Source organism: Balaenoptera physalus (assembly GCF_965194825.1).
Source record: "Balaenoptera physalus genome assembly, chromosome: 8".
NCBI classification, from domain to species: domain Eukaryota; kingdom Metazoa; phylum Chordata; class Mammalia; order Artiodactyla; family Balaenopteridae; genus Balaenoptera; species Balaenoptera physalus.
The window spans coordinates 44,062,858-44,076,676 of record NC_138887.1 but is presented as its reverse complement, the minus strand read 5'-3'; positions in this window follow the sequence as shown (position 1 = coordinate 44,076,676).

Below are 13,819 nucleotides of genomic sequence, written 5' to 3'. Positions count from 1 at the left end.
GCTCTTCTTGAACTTGTTAGGAAAGAATGTTATTAAATAAAGAATTTTCATTTCTTTGAAGCTGAATAACAGAACTGTTGAACATATCATTTCCTCCTCAGGATTTTATTCCACTCTCAATTGCATAAAATGAAGTAAAAATACACTCTAAGAAGTAAAGTGGGAAGAAGGCGGAAAAAGGACAAAGGAGTGTCTTTTGAGAGAGAACATTAACAGAGAAGTTCTAGCTTTAGGGTTGAGAGTTATTTCCCCCTATTTAGTTTTTCTTTCTTCTTGTAAATACCTTCAGGTAAATTAGCTATTATATAATTTGGAAACTCTTGATAGTTAAAACATAATGTTCTCTGCTCAAGACATTAATGTCAACATTTAGAATTAGAGCAAGCATGTATCAAATAATAACAAAGCATAGTAGCTTTATTAATGTTAAATTATTGCAATTATTTCTTTGTTCCACTTAAAATATCACTCACTTATGCGAGGTAAGTTTGCACCTTTCTCTCAATTTCTGACCTATACTTTAAACAATATGCTTTAAACATCCATATTTTAATCTTTATTTGAATCATTACATTGAAATAATTCTACTTGGTCTGCAAAATGTACTTTGTTCCTAACTACATTTAACAGTTCTAGAGTCCTCACTTAACTAGCGGTTCACATAAATTCTCCATAAAATTTAGCTGTGATCAACATAGCCAAGCACTTCCCAGATCTCCCTTCAAAGAAGGGCTTGTTATCCCAGACTTTAGCTTCCAGCCTCTTTAGGGATTGATTCCTCAGCTGCACCTTCTTACCCTTCCGTTGGCTCCAGTTCCCCCATGGCTGACATCCAATGACAGGTGGATACAGGAATATCAAGACCTGCTATTTCTGCCTAATTTTGGACCACTCTAATGGGCCACCTTGGCCCCAGAGCAACTTGTAAGGTTGACAGAAGTCAACCTTCCAGCCTGAATTCCGTCTCTTCCCGATTTCCTGCTTGCTTACCCTCCCTTACACAGGTTAATCCCAGCGGCATTCCCTAATGAACAACTTGTTTGCAGGCTCACTCCATCTCAGCGTCTGCTTCCAGGAGAATTCAAACAGCTGCTCCAGTTGAAGGACAGCCTCGTTATAACCAGGTACTTTGTTTTGTCCTCTTCTATGGAAAAAGATGTTATTTTTAACTTAAAAATGATTTATCTCTCATCAAATCTTATCAAATACTGTGAGATGCATGGTTTTTGGCCATTATGTCTATTTTATATCACTGAAATATTTTACATAATCCTGTATGTGTATTGCATATGTATGTGTGTGTATTGGTATGTTGATCTAAATTTGAAATCCTGAACAGTTTATTGGATTAATGTTTTAAATTCTAACTAGTTTAACTATAGATCATGGATGCTTAAAATATGTATTTTAATATAATATGTGCCATAAAGACTTTGAGCTCTTAATAATTTGAGATGATAGATTGATCTGAAATATTTTATCTTTGCAAGTTAATAATGCGTACTCAGTCCCTCTAGTTTAAAAAAAAAAAAAACAAGGACTAGAATTAGTATTTTTAAATGGAAGGAAAATGCCCTCTAGTGGTAAATATTAATAAGCTTTATTTTTAAAGCATTAAACTCAATGCCTTGTTTAAGGCATAGTTAAGTGTCTACTATGAGCTAAGCCCAGGGTACAATTATGAATAAAGTAGAAAGATTACAAAACCTCTTCTAATGTGCATTCTAGTAAGAGAGACAAATTTTTAAAAAGAAAATAATTCAAAGAATTGTGTATTTAGTGAACATGATAAAGGGAACAAACAGGATTTTGAGATAGCGAACAGTTAAGGGGAAACTTGCTTTATTGTCAAATACTACTTATTCCTTCATTTCTAGGAAGCTTCAATCTTCTCATTTATATTTTGTGGAATAAGGATGGTTGTCTTTGTTGCTTTTGCTTTATTTTAAAAATTTGAGGCTTGTGAGTGTATGAAACTAGAATCTCAAATCCGAAAAAGAACTCAAAGCTAAATTAGTTGTCTAGAGACATCCTGACATACTAATTCATGTACACAACATCTAAAATGTTATGTAGCAATTTTGCAGGTTTTGCAAAATAACAAAGAAGTAAGAGGAAACCCACTGTATTACCAGTAGAAGGGTTTCACAAATATATAATAATTCAGAGTCTTCGTCTCACTACAAGAGCATAATCTCACCAGTATAAAGAAATAAAAACTTATGGAAATCCTCATAATTGTATCAATTATATGAGCACTGAGCAAAAGAAAAACGAACTTCTTCAAGATCCTACAGGATCCCACTGACTTCATTATTGATGTTCCCTGGCCTCTTTCAAATTTTATTCCAGGATTAGACCCAATGTGCTGCTCACAAATTGCTCCCTGACAATTCTGATCTCCCCAAACACATTTCCACAGTGATGTGGTCTATTAGATTCTGCATTTCTAACAAGTACTTAGCTGATGTCACACTGGTCCACAGAACACACTTTAAGTGAAAGAAAGAGACCATCCCCCCCTATGGGTACTTAAATTAAAAAAACAAAAAACAAACAAAAAAGACAACTGGGTAGGCAAGAATCAATATTCTCAAGATGTCAGTTCTTCAACTTGATCTATAGATTCAATACAATCCCAATCAAAATCCCAGAAAGTTATTTTATGGACATCGACAAACTGATTCTAAATTTTGTATGGAGAGGCAAAAGGCCCAGATAGCCAACATAATCTTAGAGAATAACAAAGTTGGAAGACTGATACTACCGTACCTACTTCAAGTTACTGTCATTAAAATTAAAAACTTCTGCTCTGTAAAAGACAATGTCAAGAGAATAAAATAGATAAACCACCTACTGGGAGAAAATATTTGCAAAAGATATATCTGATAAAGGACTGTTCTCCAAAGTATACAAGGAACACTTAAAACTCAACAATAAGAATACAAACAACCCAATTAAAATATAGACCAAAGACTTTAACAGACACCTCACCAAAGAAGATATACAGATGGCTAAATGTGTATTGAAAGATGCTCCACAACATATAACATCAGGAAAATGCATAAAAACTACAGTAAGAAACCACTACACACCTATTAGAATGGCTAAAATCTGGAAAACTGACAACACCAAATGCTGACAAGGATGTGGAGCAACAGGAACTCTCATTCATTGCTATTGGGAATGCAAAACGGTACAGTCACTTTGGAAGACAGTTTAGTGGGGTCTTACAAAACTAAACATACTCTTACCATACAAACCAGCAATTGTGCTACTTGGAATTTACTTTAAGGAACTGAAAATTTATGTCTACACGAAAGCCTGTACTCAGGTGTTTATGGTAACTTTATTTATAATTGCCAAAACTTGGAAACAGCCAAGATATCTTGCAGTAGCTGAATGAGTAAACTAAGATATATTTAGACAATAGAATATTATTCAATGCTAAAGAGAAATGAGGTATCAAGCCCTGAAAATACACAGAAGAAGCTTAAATACTAATAGTAAGTGAAAGAAGCCAATCTGGAAAAGCTACATACGGTGTTATTCCAAATATATGACATTCTGGAAAAGGCAAAACTATTGAGACAGTAAAAAGAACAGTGGTTTCCAGGGGTTGGGGGTTGGAGAGGAGGGATGCAAAAGTGGAGTACACAGGATTTTTAGGGCAGTGAAACTATGCAATATGATACTGTGGATATATGAAATTATATATTTGTCCAAACCCATAGAATGTACAGCCCCAAGAGTGAATTCTCGTGTAAACTATGGACTTCAGGTGATAATGATGTATCGGCATAGGTACATCAATTGCAACAAATGTAACGCGTTGGTGGAGGATGTTAAAATGGGGGAGGCTATGTGTGTTTTGGGTCAGGGATATATGGGAAATATATACCTACCTTTCTCTCAATATTGCTGTTAAACTAAAACTGATGTAGAAAATTAAAATCTTAAGAAAACTAATAAGAACAAAACACTCTGTTTTAGGATGTCTTTAGGCTAGATTTAGATTGAATCCTACCAGCTTGGTATTCTTTCATCAAGGTTAAGGTAGCAAGACCTAATTGTGTGTCTTCTCACAAATGTAATCTCAATGCTCAGCCCGGTGCCTGATCCAGGACTGTTAGCTGTTAATAAATAAGTAAATGACTGATGAATCCATGAAAATGCATGGGGGAAGGAGTTTCTCGTAACATCGAAATAGTAATTGATATTCTTTTTATTTTTGGAACATATTTTGTCCAACATCATGCACATTTCTTCATAAATGTTGCTCTTTTCCCATCTGCTCTGAATGAGAGCATCATTTTTTTTAATGATTTGCAAAGGATGCTAGGCAACTCCAAATTTTCTAGTTTATAAAACATTCAGTAAAGCACAGAATTCTGGTGTTAGCTCAGGTAAATACATAATTCGCAACACGCATTCTTACAGCTGAAGATAAAAGAAAGTGTGAAGTACAAGGCCTGGCAAAGTTAACATGAGTGCAGAAACATTGGAATAGAATGCATATGGGCATCACATTTTTTAAATCCATTTTTTCCCCTTAGAATTTAGGGAATCATATTCAGGAACTAAGTACTCTAACCGGACTCTGGCTAACAGAGCTTAGGGAAGAGACCATTTTGTCAATGATCACGAAGAAAATTATTTAACATACACACCCACTGAAATATCGTGTCCAGTCACCCAGTATCTTTCCTTTGTTAATGCAGAGGAGAAGGAAATGATCCTAAGGTTTCTCAAAGAAAATTATGAAAAACTTATTATAAGTAGATTTTAGGTGGCAGCTTGAACCAGCCACTAATGGAAAACCTGACTCCTGTTATTATGAATTTTGTGAGAAACAATGGTTTTAAACAAGTTTGAGAGCCTAAAGCATCAGTATCTCCAAACTATAGGTCAGAAACCTAAACAATAAGTGGATAAAGATCAAGGAAATGAAATCTTGATGCATTTCCTCACACAACTACTTGTTAAGAAATTAGAATTTATTAAACTTACTCTATTTTTTTTATAAATTCATTTAGTATTTTTTAAATTAATTTATTTATGGCTGTGTTGGGTCTTCGTTTCTGTGCGAGGGCTTTCTCTAGTTGTGGCGAGCGGGGGCCACTCTTCATCGCGGTGCGCGGGCCTCTCACTATCGTGGCCTCTCTTGTTGCAGAGCATAGGCTCCAGACGCGCAGGCTCAGTAATTGTGGCTCACGGTCCCAGTTGCTCCGCGGCATGTGGGATCCTCCCAGACCAGGGCTCGAACCCGTGTCCCCTGCATTGGCAGGCAGACTCTCAACCACTGCACCACCAGGTAAATTAAAATACATGCTTGAGTTTTTTATCCTTTCCTCTCATGCCCAGAACTGGGAAGGACAATTTAACGTTGAGAATGATGCCCTCCGTAACATGATAATCTGGGTACTTAGTTACAAATGAACACTTTCTATCACTCTGTCTCTTGCTTGTCACTCTGTTACATAATTTTTTCTGTTGTTCCACTAGAACAGTGGTTCCCAAAGTGTTTACTATGAACTCCTGGGGAACCCCGAGCCCCATTCAGGGGAACCACAAGATCAAAATAATAATAATAACAACAACGTGTTATTTGCCTTTCACTCTAGTTAGTACGTAAGGGTATAGTGGATTATTTCAGAGGCAGATAGGAGAATCCAGCCATTTTCTACTGTCAGACATTTTAGAAATTTGATAGAGTGTAAAACAACACAAATGTTACACAATCTGCCAATCCTGAATAAGTTTGGATGTGGATTCATTACTAGACCCTCTGTGAAGGAACAGTCTTGCTGACACCTTGAAGTTGCCCTGTGAAACCCAGTACAAAGAAGCAGCTGAGCTATACAGTGCCTGGACTTCCAACCCACTGAAATTGAGAGATAATATATGGATGTTATTTTAAGCCACAAACTTTTGGTAATTTGTTGCAGTGACAATAGGAAACTTTTGGTAATTTGTTGCAGTGACTAGGGAAATAACTAGTCCCATATTTTTATATATAAAGAATATATATTCAAGAAATATTTACAGAAGAATAGTAGTGAGACATTTGGAAGGTAAAGAAAGCATATGCTCTTTGGTAAAATATGTGCAGTTATATAGATTGGTATTTTATAAATATATTTTTTGGCATAGGAAATGCAAAGAAGATGCTCTTTGTTTATGGCAGGTTAAAATAGGTTTTAATCTCATTCATATTAAAGGGTGCTATGAGGAATGTGTCTATTGAGTTAATAATAAATGTTCTGATCTGTGTCTCCGTAATATTGCTGAGCAGATTATATAAAACTGACTTTAAAAAGCTAACATTTATTCTGTAATCCTTGATTTAAAAGGTTTCTCTCATATTCTCATATCACACAGAGGTAATGGCATCATGAAAAGCAGAAAAGGATTGCTGCTTATACTAATAAATTAGAAAAAATGTTACTTTATAAACAAAAGCAAGTTCCCTATAAGAACTAAATATTGAATTTAGAAGCAAAAAGTAAAACAAACAAACAGAAAATACACAGAGCAATTTAAAAGATTATTTTGTATTTTAATGAAGAGGAAAACTACTTGGAGTCAATCTTATGCCAAAGCTAAATATAAAAATAGAACTATCATATATAATAAAGTCCTGTTTACTCACAATAGAATCCTTTAAGGTAATATAATACAGGCATTGAACACCATCTGCAGTACAGATTCATTGGAGTCCTGAAGCTTGTACACTTTGGGGATCATCTTTTAAAAAAAAAATCAAAAAATTATACGTATAAAATTAAGAAAATGAATATTTAGAATCAGAAAGAAATCACAACAAATAAATTAGTTTTTAAAGCTGCAATAATACAAACATTATAAAATCCAGTAAACTTCTGTTTTATTAATTGACTGTCAGACACACTTTTTTTTAAATTTTAAGAGTTTGAGAAAAAATTGATTTGAACCAGGCAGCACCAAACCAGAGGTGGTTAAACGTGTTTCACCAGAGGAGCCAAGGGAAAAACTTAGAAAGTGGAAGCAAAGAAAGGAAATTATTGACTGGCTAGAGTACAATGCCTAGATGGCTGTTTGTGATTGGTTTTCCTTAGTGTTTTGATGTTGTAACCTTGAGGCATTTACACGCTTAGATTTTGGTTTGCTTACACAAGCCATCACGGAATTAGAGCCACCTCAGTCTGGTGGCCTCCTTGTTTAGCTAATTTAACAATTCCCCCTGTTTGCTCATCCTTTCATACATGAGAGATTGACCAACAATTTGGTATCAACCCTACTTTCAGTCACCATCATAGTTAAGCTGTTCCTGTCTCATTGTGAAACTCTCAGGTTATGAGGTCAGATCTGGAGGAATTATTTTTGCTGTTTGTCTTTGGTTCATCTTGTTTCTGTTTCTCTAAGAACAGTGAGACCATCTGAGGTAATGTTGATGGCTGTGAAGAGGCACTTAAGACCTTTGAGCAAGCATAGCACAACAGGGAGACTCCAATGATAACTATTAGAAGGATAACACCAAGAGCTTGAAGTATACTCTGTAGCCAGGGCCCCCATGAACCAAACCAGTCAGTGTCAAATAAGTCAAAGCATGTACCTGAAGGGGGATTAAACTGTTTTAGCCAAGTACCTTGTTTGTTAACTTCTTGTACTTGCTACAATACCAGAGGTTTTGAGCCAGGTACAGCAAAAGTTATTCTCTACGGCAGAGACTCCTTCTTGGTCAGCCAATAAGTAATCTAAAGCAATCCTATTGTCTAAATCCACCTTAACAAGAAAGTCTAGAAAGTTTTGTTGTGCAGGTTTTAATTGTCTGACACGTTTAATAACACTTTTTTCTTACATTTTTGGTTGAATACATTTTGATTACCTCTTAATTGAACAATAATTTCTAATAGGATTTACTATAGAGATAATAGAAAATATACTTCTGTTGGGACTATTTCAGCCTCACAACTTGTTATCACTTAATATCATGTAAGTTTTTAGGACTGTTGTCAAATTGGGGGAAAAAAAAACTATCAAGTTTCTTCCCACGTAAGCCGTAATATTGCAGGAGTCTATCCTCGTTATAGTAGTGTATTATAGGTTTTATATTATTTTCATCAAAGGTATTTTCAAATGTGTCCATATGATTCATTTCTCTTCAATAACTTGATCATCATATAATCAAGGAGCCTATTCATTACTTACACTCTTCCTCTTACATTACTGCTTTTACTGTTGATCTAAAAATTTTTGTTATAATTCACTTCTAAATATCAGAATGACTTCTATTGATGTTGTGCACCCCTATCATTTTGTTTTATATTTCATTTTTATCTGAATTTTCTCTCAGGTTTTAATAAATACATTTTAAAGTGACAAAAGAAGGTACACTTCAAATATATCCAAGTCAAGAATCTGTAAGTTCTCTCTTGTTTAATTAAGCATTCCAAACCATCTTTCCAAATTGCAATTAAAATAGCACACTTAAGCTTTATCAACCTTTAAATACATTTTTTGCATATCATTTATGTTCTGGTTTCACTCTCAAATCTTCAAAAATACATTTACAACTTTATAATAAGGAGCAGACTTTCTCTTTAGAGAAAAATCCAAGTTGTCAAATGTGTTTAAGATAAACCAAAGAGAAAACTTGTAATTGTGGAAAAATACCAAAGCAATATTTCTGGTACTATGGCAATAGCTTTTTTCTTTAATGACATCAAGGTTAGGAGCTGCTCATGGCACATATTCTGTGTATTTAGTGATGTTTTATGGAATGCTTGCAGCTCTTAAAAGTAACATTGTCATATAACAGACTATAAATATTATTCATAGGTAGGTTATAATCATGCTACTTTTCTGGTGATCTAATGGTCAAAAAAATCATGCAGAGGGTTTTCCCTTGTAGCAGTAGGACACAATAATTATCAATGATTAGGATTTATTACATGATGCAAAATCTACAGCTATGAGTAATAATTGGTTTCTGGTTTATTTATTTGGACCAGTATTATATACACTCTCATAATTTCTATTAATCTTAAGAATTTTTTAGATTAGTTACATTTTTTTCACTTTAATGCTTTCCAAGTGCTCATACAAAAATGAACCATATTCAACTCTAATTCAATACTCCATATAAAGTTTTCATTTTTTGTAGAACATCAATTTTCATCTTGACCACTGAAGGCAAACATATTTTGCCTCAAAATGTATAACTGAAACTCTTTCTTCAGTATTTCAAAAAAAATGAAGATTTCTGTTTCTACATGTAAGGAGCTTGGAAGTCACCACTTTATCCTAACAAGTCAAAAGCTGAGCAGACTAAAAAATCACCAACTCTACATGGATCCAGAAGAAAGAGCAGGACACAGGGCAAACTGCTGCCTCCAAGATTGAAGAGACAGGCAAATACAGGGAGTCTCAGCTAATCACTAGATCAGAGGCTTGTGAGTCTCTGCAACAGAAACTGCAACAGAAACCAGTGCCAGGGTATAAAAACCTGAACTGTAACTGATGAATTGCTGAAGGCTCATGTAGACAAGTCTGAGAGTTAAAAATTCTGCGGGACCTAGTCATAAGGGGCCGCCACAATATTGTGAGATTTATCTCCAGGTAAATCTTACTTTGTGGCCCAGCAATCCTGTTTCTTGGTATTTACCCAAAGGCGTTGAAAACTATATTGATACAAAAACCCACTCATGAATATTTTTAATTGCCAAAACTTTGAAGCAACCAAGATATCTTTTAGTAGGTGATGGATAAATCAACTGTGGTACATCCAGACAAAGGCTAAAAAGAAGTGAGCTCTCAAGCCATGAAAAGACATGGAGGAATGTTAAATGCATGTTACGAGGTGAGAGAAGCCAATTTGAAAAGGCTACATACTGTGTGGTTCCAACTTTATGACATTCTGGAAAAGGCAAAACTATGGAGACATTATAGCTAGTATTTATAACTACCTTCTTCCACTATTTATTCTGTATTCTTTTTACCCCAAGCAAACACCTAAGCTGGTTGTGTTTTTTTGCCTAGGGTGGTGACCCAAACCTTTGTTCCTGGAGGGTCTGGGCTATTAGCAGTCCTTCATGAATTGGATAGTTGTAGCTGCCCATTGACTCTAATGACAGGGTGTGGTAGTGCTAAGAAACACCTAAGGGGTCTCCTGTATTTCAGACCTACTCTTTCTTATCTCCACTGTGGAGCAGCAGTCCAGTTTTCCCCCTTGACAATCAGGATCAGTATCCTCAGCAAGTACACTAACTGCCTTCTTTGCCTGTAGACTCAGAGGCAGGAGGAGCCAAAAGTGACTGGGAGACAGTCTTAAATTCCAGTTCAATGGAATCTCCTGATAGAAGCATTCTTCCTTTTGACACTAAGACCTCTAGACCAGTGTTGCAGTGACGTGAGTTCCTTGATCAGAAGCAATGCTGTGTGGAATACTATACAGTGGATAAGACATTTCGTAAATCCATAGATGGTAGTTTTGGAAGAAGCATTTCATGCAAAGAAGGCAAATCCATATCCTCAGAAGTGTGGCTTCCAGTGAGAACAAAATGCTATCCTTTCCATGATGATTAGCAGTCCAATGTTATCAATCTGTCACGAGGTAGCAGTCCAATGATCCTGAGGAGCAGTGCCATACGGGGGCCAGTGTTGATCTCTGTTTTTGGCAGACTGGGCACTTTGCAGTGGCAGTAGCCAGATTGGCCTTGGTGAGTAGAAGTCCATGCTGTTGAGCCCATGTATCACCTCTCTCCTTGCCACCATCACTACTTTGTTCATGAGCCCATCGGGGAATGACAGGAGTGGCTCAGGAAGGAAGCTGATTAATATCCACAAACTGGGTCATCATATCCACTTCATTATTAAAATCCTCCTTACATGGGACTCAAATATCTTCATATTTTCTGTCCATTCAGAAAGGTCTGTCCACAGACCTTTTCTTCAGACTTCCTTATCACTAATTTTCCAGTCGTACTACTCTCAAGTCCCTCACCATTCAGCCAACCCCCTGGCCACAGCCATGACTTGGTATACACTCTCACATCTGGCCATTTCTCCTTCCAAACAAACTGAGCAAGCAAGTGCAGTGCTTAAAGTTCTGCTCACTGCATGGATTTCCCTTTACCATTGCCCTTCTGGGATGTCCCAGAAAGAACTGTAGTGCCACAGATGTACACTTTTGGGTGATGTCTACATTATCTCCCAGAACAAGATGTAAACCAAGACTGAGGTTTCTCTTCCTCAGTCTAGTGATCATAGGGCACTCCCCATGATGACATAGATGCAGACTGGGAGAGAAAAAGTAATATAGCAGGAGCGGGAACCATGGGCATCTGGGCCACTTTCTTATGTAACTAAGTTGTGTTCTCACAACCCAGTCTTACATATAACACTTCCATTTGATGATGGAATGCCACTGCTGTGCACACCCAACTTTATAGCTTGGGGAGTCAGGCATGGCCAGTTCATCATGGGAAGCTCAGGTCACATGGTAGCTTGATCTCTTCTAAGGCCTAATAGCAAGCCAAAAGTAGTTTCTGAAAGAAGAATAGTTATCCACAAGAAGGGCAGGGCATTGCTCCAAAATCATCAGGGTGTTTGCTGTGGTTCACCGATAGGGCCCTGTTAAAGGTTCCAAACAGCATCCCTGCCTCTGACACTTCAGGAGCCACTGGATGTGGCCCAAATGACAGAACAGCTTGCGCAACAGCCTGGACTTGTTACAGAGCTTCTCTCATATTGGGCTCTACTCAAAACTAGCAGCTTTTGTGTTCCTCAGTAAATGGGTCAGAGTCGCACACGTAAACGAGGAATATGTTGCCTCCAAATGCAGAGGCCCACTGGGCATTATGCCTCTTTTTTGGTTGCAGGAGGAGCCAGATGCAGCAATTTATTCTTTAACTCAGAAGGGATATCTTGACATGCCTCATACCGCTGGACCCCTGGAAATCTCACTGAAGTAGAGGCCACTAATTTTTTGTTTAATTTATTTCCCACCCTCTGACACACAAATGTCTTACCAATAAGTCTAGAGTAGTTGCTAATTCTTGCTCACAATGTCCGATCAGTATAATATCATCAATGTAATTAATGTGATTTCTTGTGGAAGGGAAAGTCAATCAAGATCCCTAATGTGAACTAAATTATAACATCGGGCTGGAGAGTTGATACACTCCTGAGGTAGGACAGTGAGGGTATTTTGCTGGCCTTGCCAGCTGAAAGCAAGGGTGGTCTATACTAGTAGACATAGAGAAAAAAGCATTTGCTCAGTCAACAGCTGCATACCACATACCAGGGGATGTGTTAATTTGCTCAAGCAATGAAATAAAATCTGATAGATTTGCAATTGGTGTCAACACCTGATTAAACTTATGATAATCCACTGTCATTCTAACAAGATACATTTTCTGCAAAAGCCAAATAGGTGAGTTGAATGGGGATGTGGTAGGAATCACCTCCCCTGCTTCCATCGAGTGCCTGATGATGGCACTAATCTCTGCAATCCCTCCATGAATGTGGTATTGCTTTTGGCTTACTATTTTCCTAGGTAGGGCAATTCTAGTGGCTTCCACCTGGCCTTTCCTATCATAATGGCCCTTACTTCACAGATTAGGGAACCAACATGGGGATTCTGCTATTTTCTGAGTATGTCTACCCCAGAACTGGAGAAATGAGTAGACAGTGGGTTTGCAGACCCACTGAAGCACCTTGAGACAGACCCAAGTTAAATCTCCATTGATCACCTAACCTCTGTAAGTCCCTACTTCTATTGGTGAGACATAGTAACTTTTGGGGTCTCCTGGGATTAGTGTCACTTCAGAACCAATGTCCAGAAATCCCCCCAAATCTGCTTATTTCTTTTTCACCAGTGCCAGTCAAGGTGGAAAATTCTGCAGTTCCCTTTTTGGAAGGCTGGGTGAAAGACCAATAGTATAAATTTTGGCAGTGTAGCCAGATTCTTCCTCAAGGGGACCTGGCCTCCCCTTCGTTCAAGAGGTTCTGGGTCTGTAAACTGGCTCAAATCTGAGCAGTGTTTGAGGGGCTGTAACTCGTCCTCCCTGTCTCCTGGGACAAGGACCACAGGAAGGAAGGAAGGGAGGAGGGAAGGGAGGGAGGAAGGAAGGAAAAATGAAAACCAAACCAAACCAGGCAGACAAGGTCACTATAGTTGGCATGCTTGGACTACTCTAGAAAATAAGTGAAATCTGTTTTTTCACTGTTTTCACTACAGACCAAATATGTAGCCCCTTGTTGGTCCATTAAAATGTGGCTAGAATTTCTCTAAGAATACCTCATTTCAAGATATCAATATTTTTCTGAACACACACACATACAGAAGTGTGCATTATCTTTGTTTAAGTAAAAGTCTACAACAATTGATGATTGTGAAAGATATTCACATGCATAAACAAAAGTAATAAAAAGTTTCAAATAGATAAGAAATCACAGAAATATTTAAAAACTGAATGCGTTAACTAGGTCATTTGAGGAAAAATATATTCTTTTAAGGTAATAGATTTTTATGACATACAAATAATATAAAAAACAAAGCTATAGAAATTATACAGTTGTTTTAATCATTATAGAATTGTTTGTATTTTAACATTTATATCATCAAACAGTATTTAATTTTTTAATAATAGTATTTAATTTTTAGTTACTTCATTTAATTTAGGCCATGATCATTTCAAGAAAAAAAAACCCTAAACCTATTTGGTTATTCTTCCCATGATGATAAATTGAAAGCACAATGCCAACATAGACATAAAAATTCAGTAGGAAGAAAAAATCCAAAGTCATATCCATAAAATCTTTGATAAATCAACTT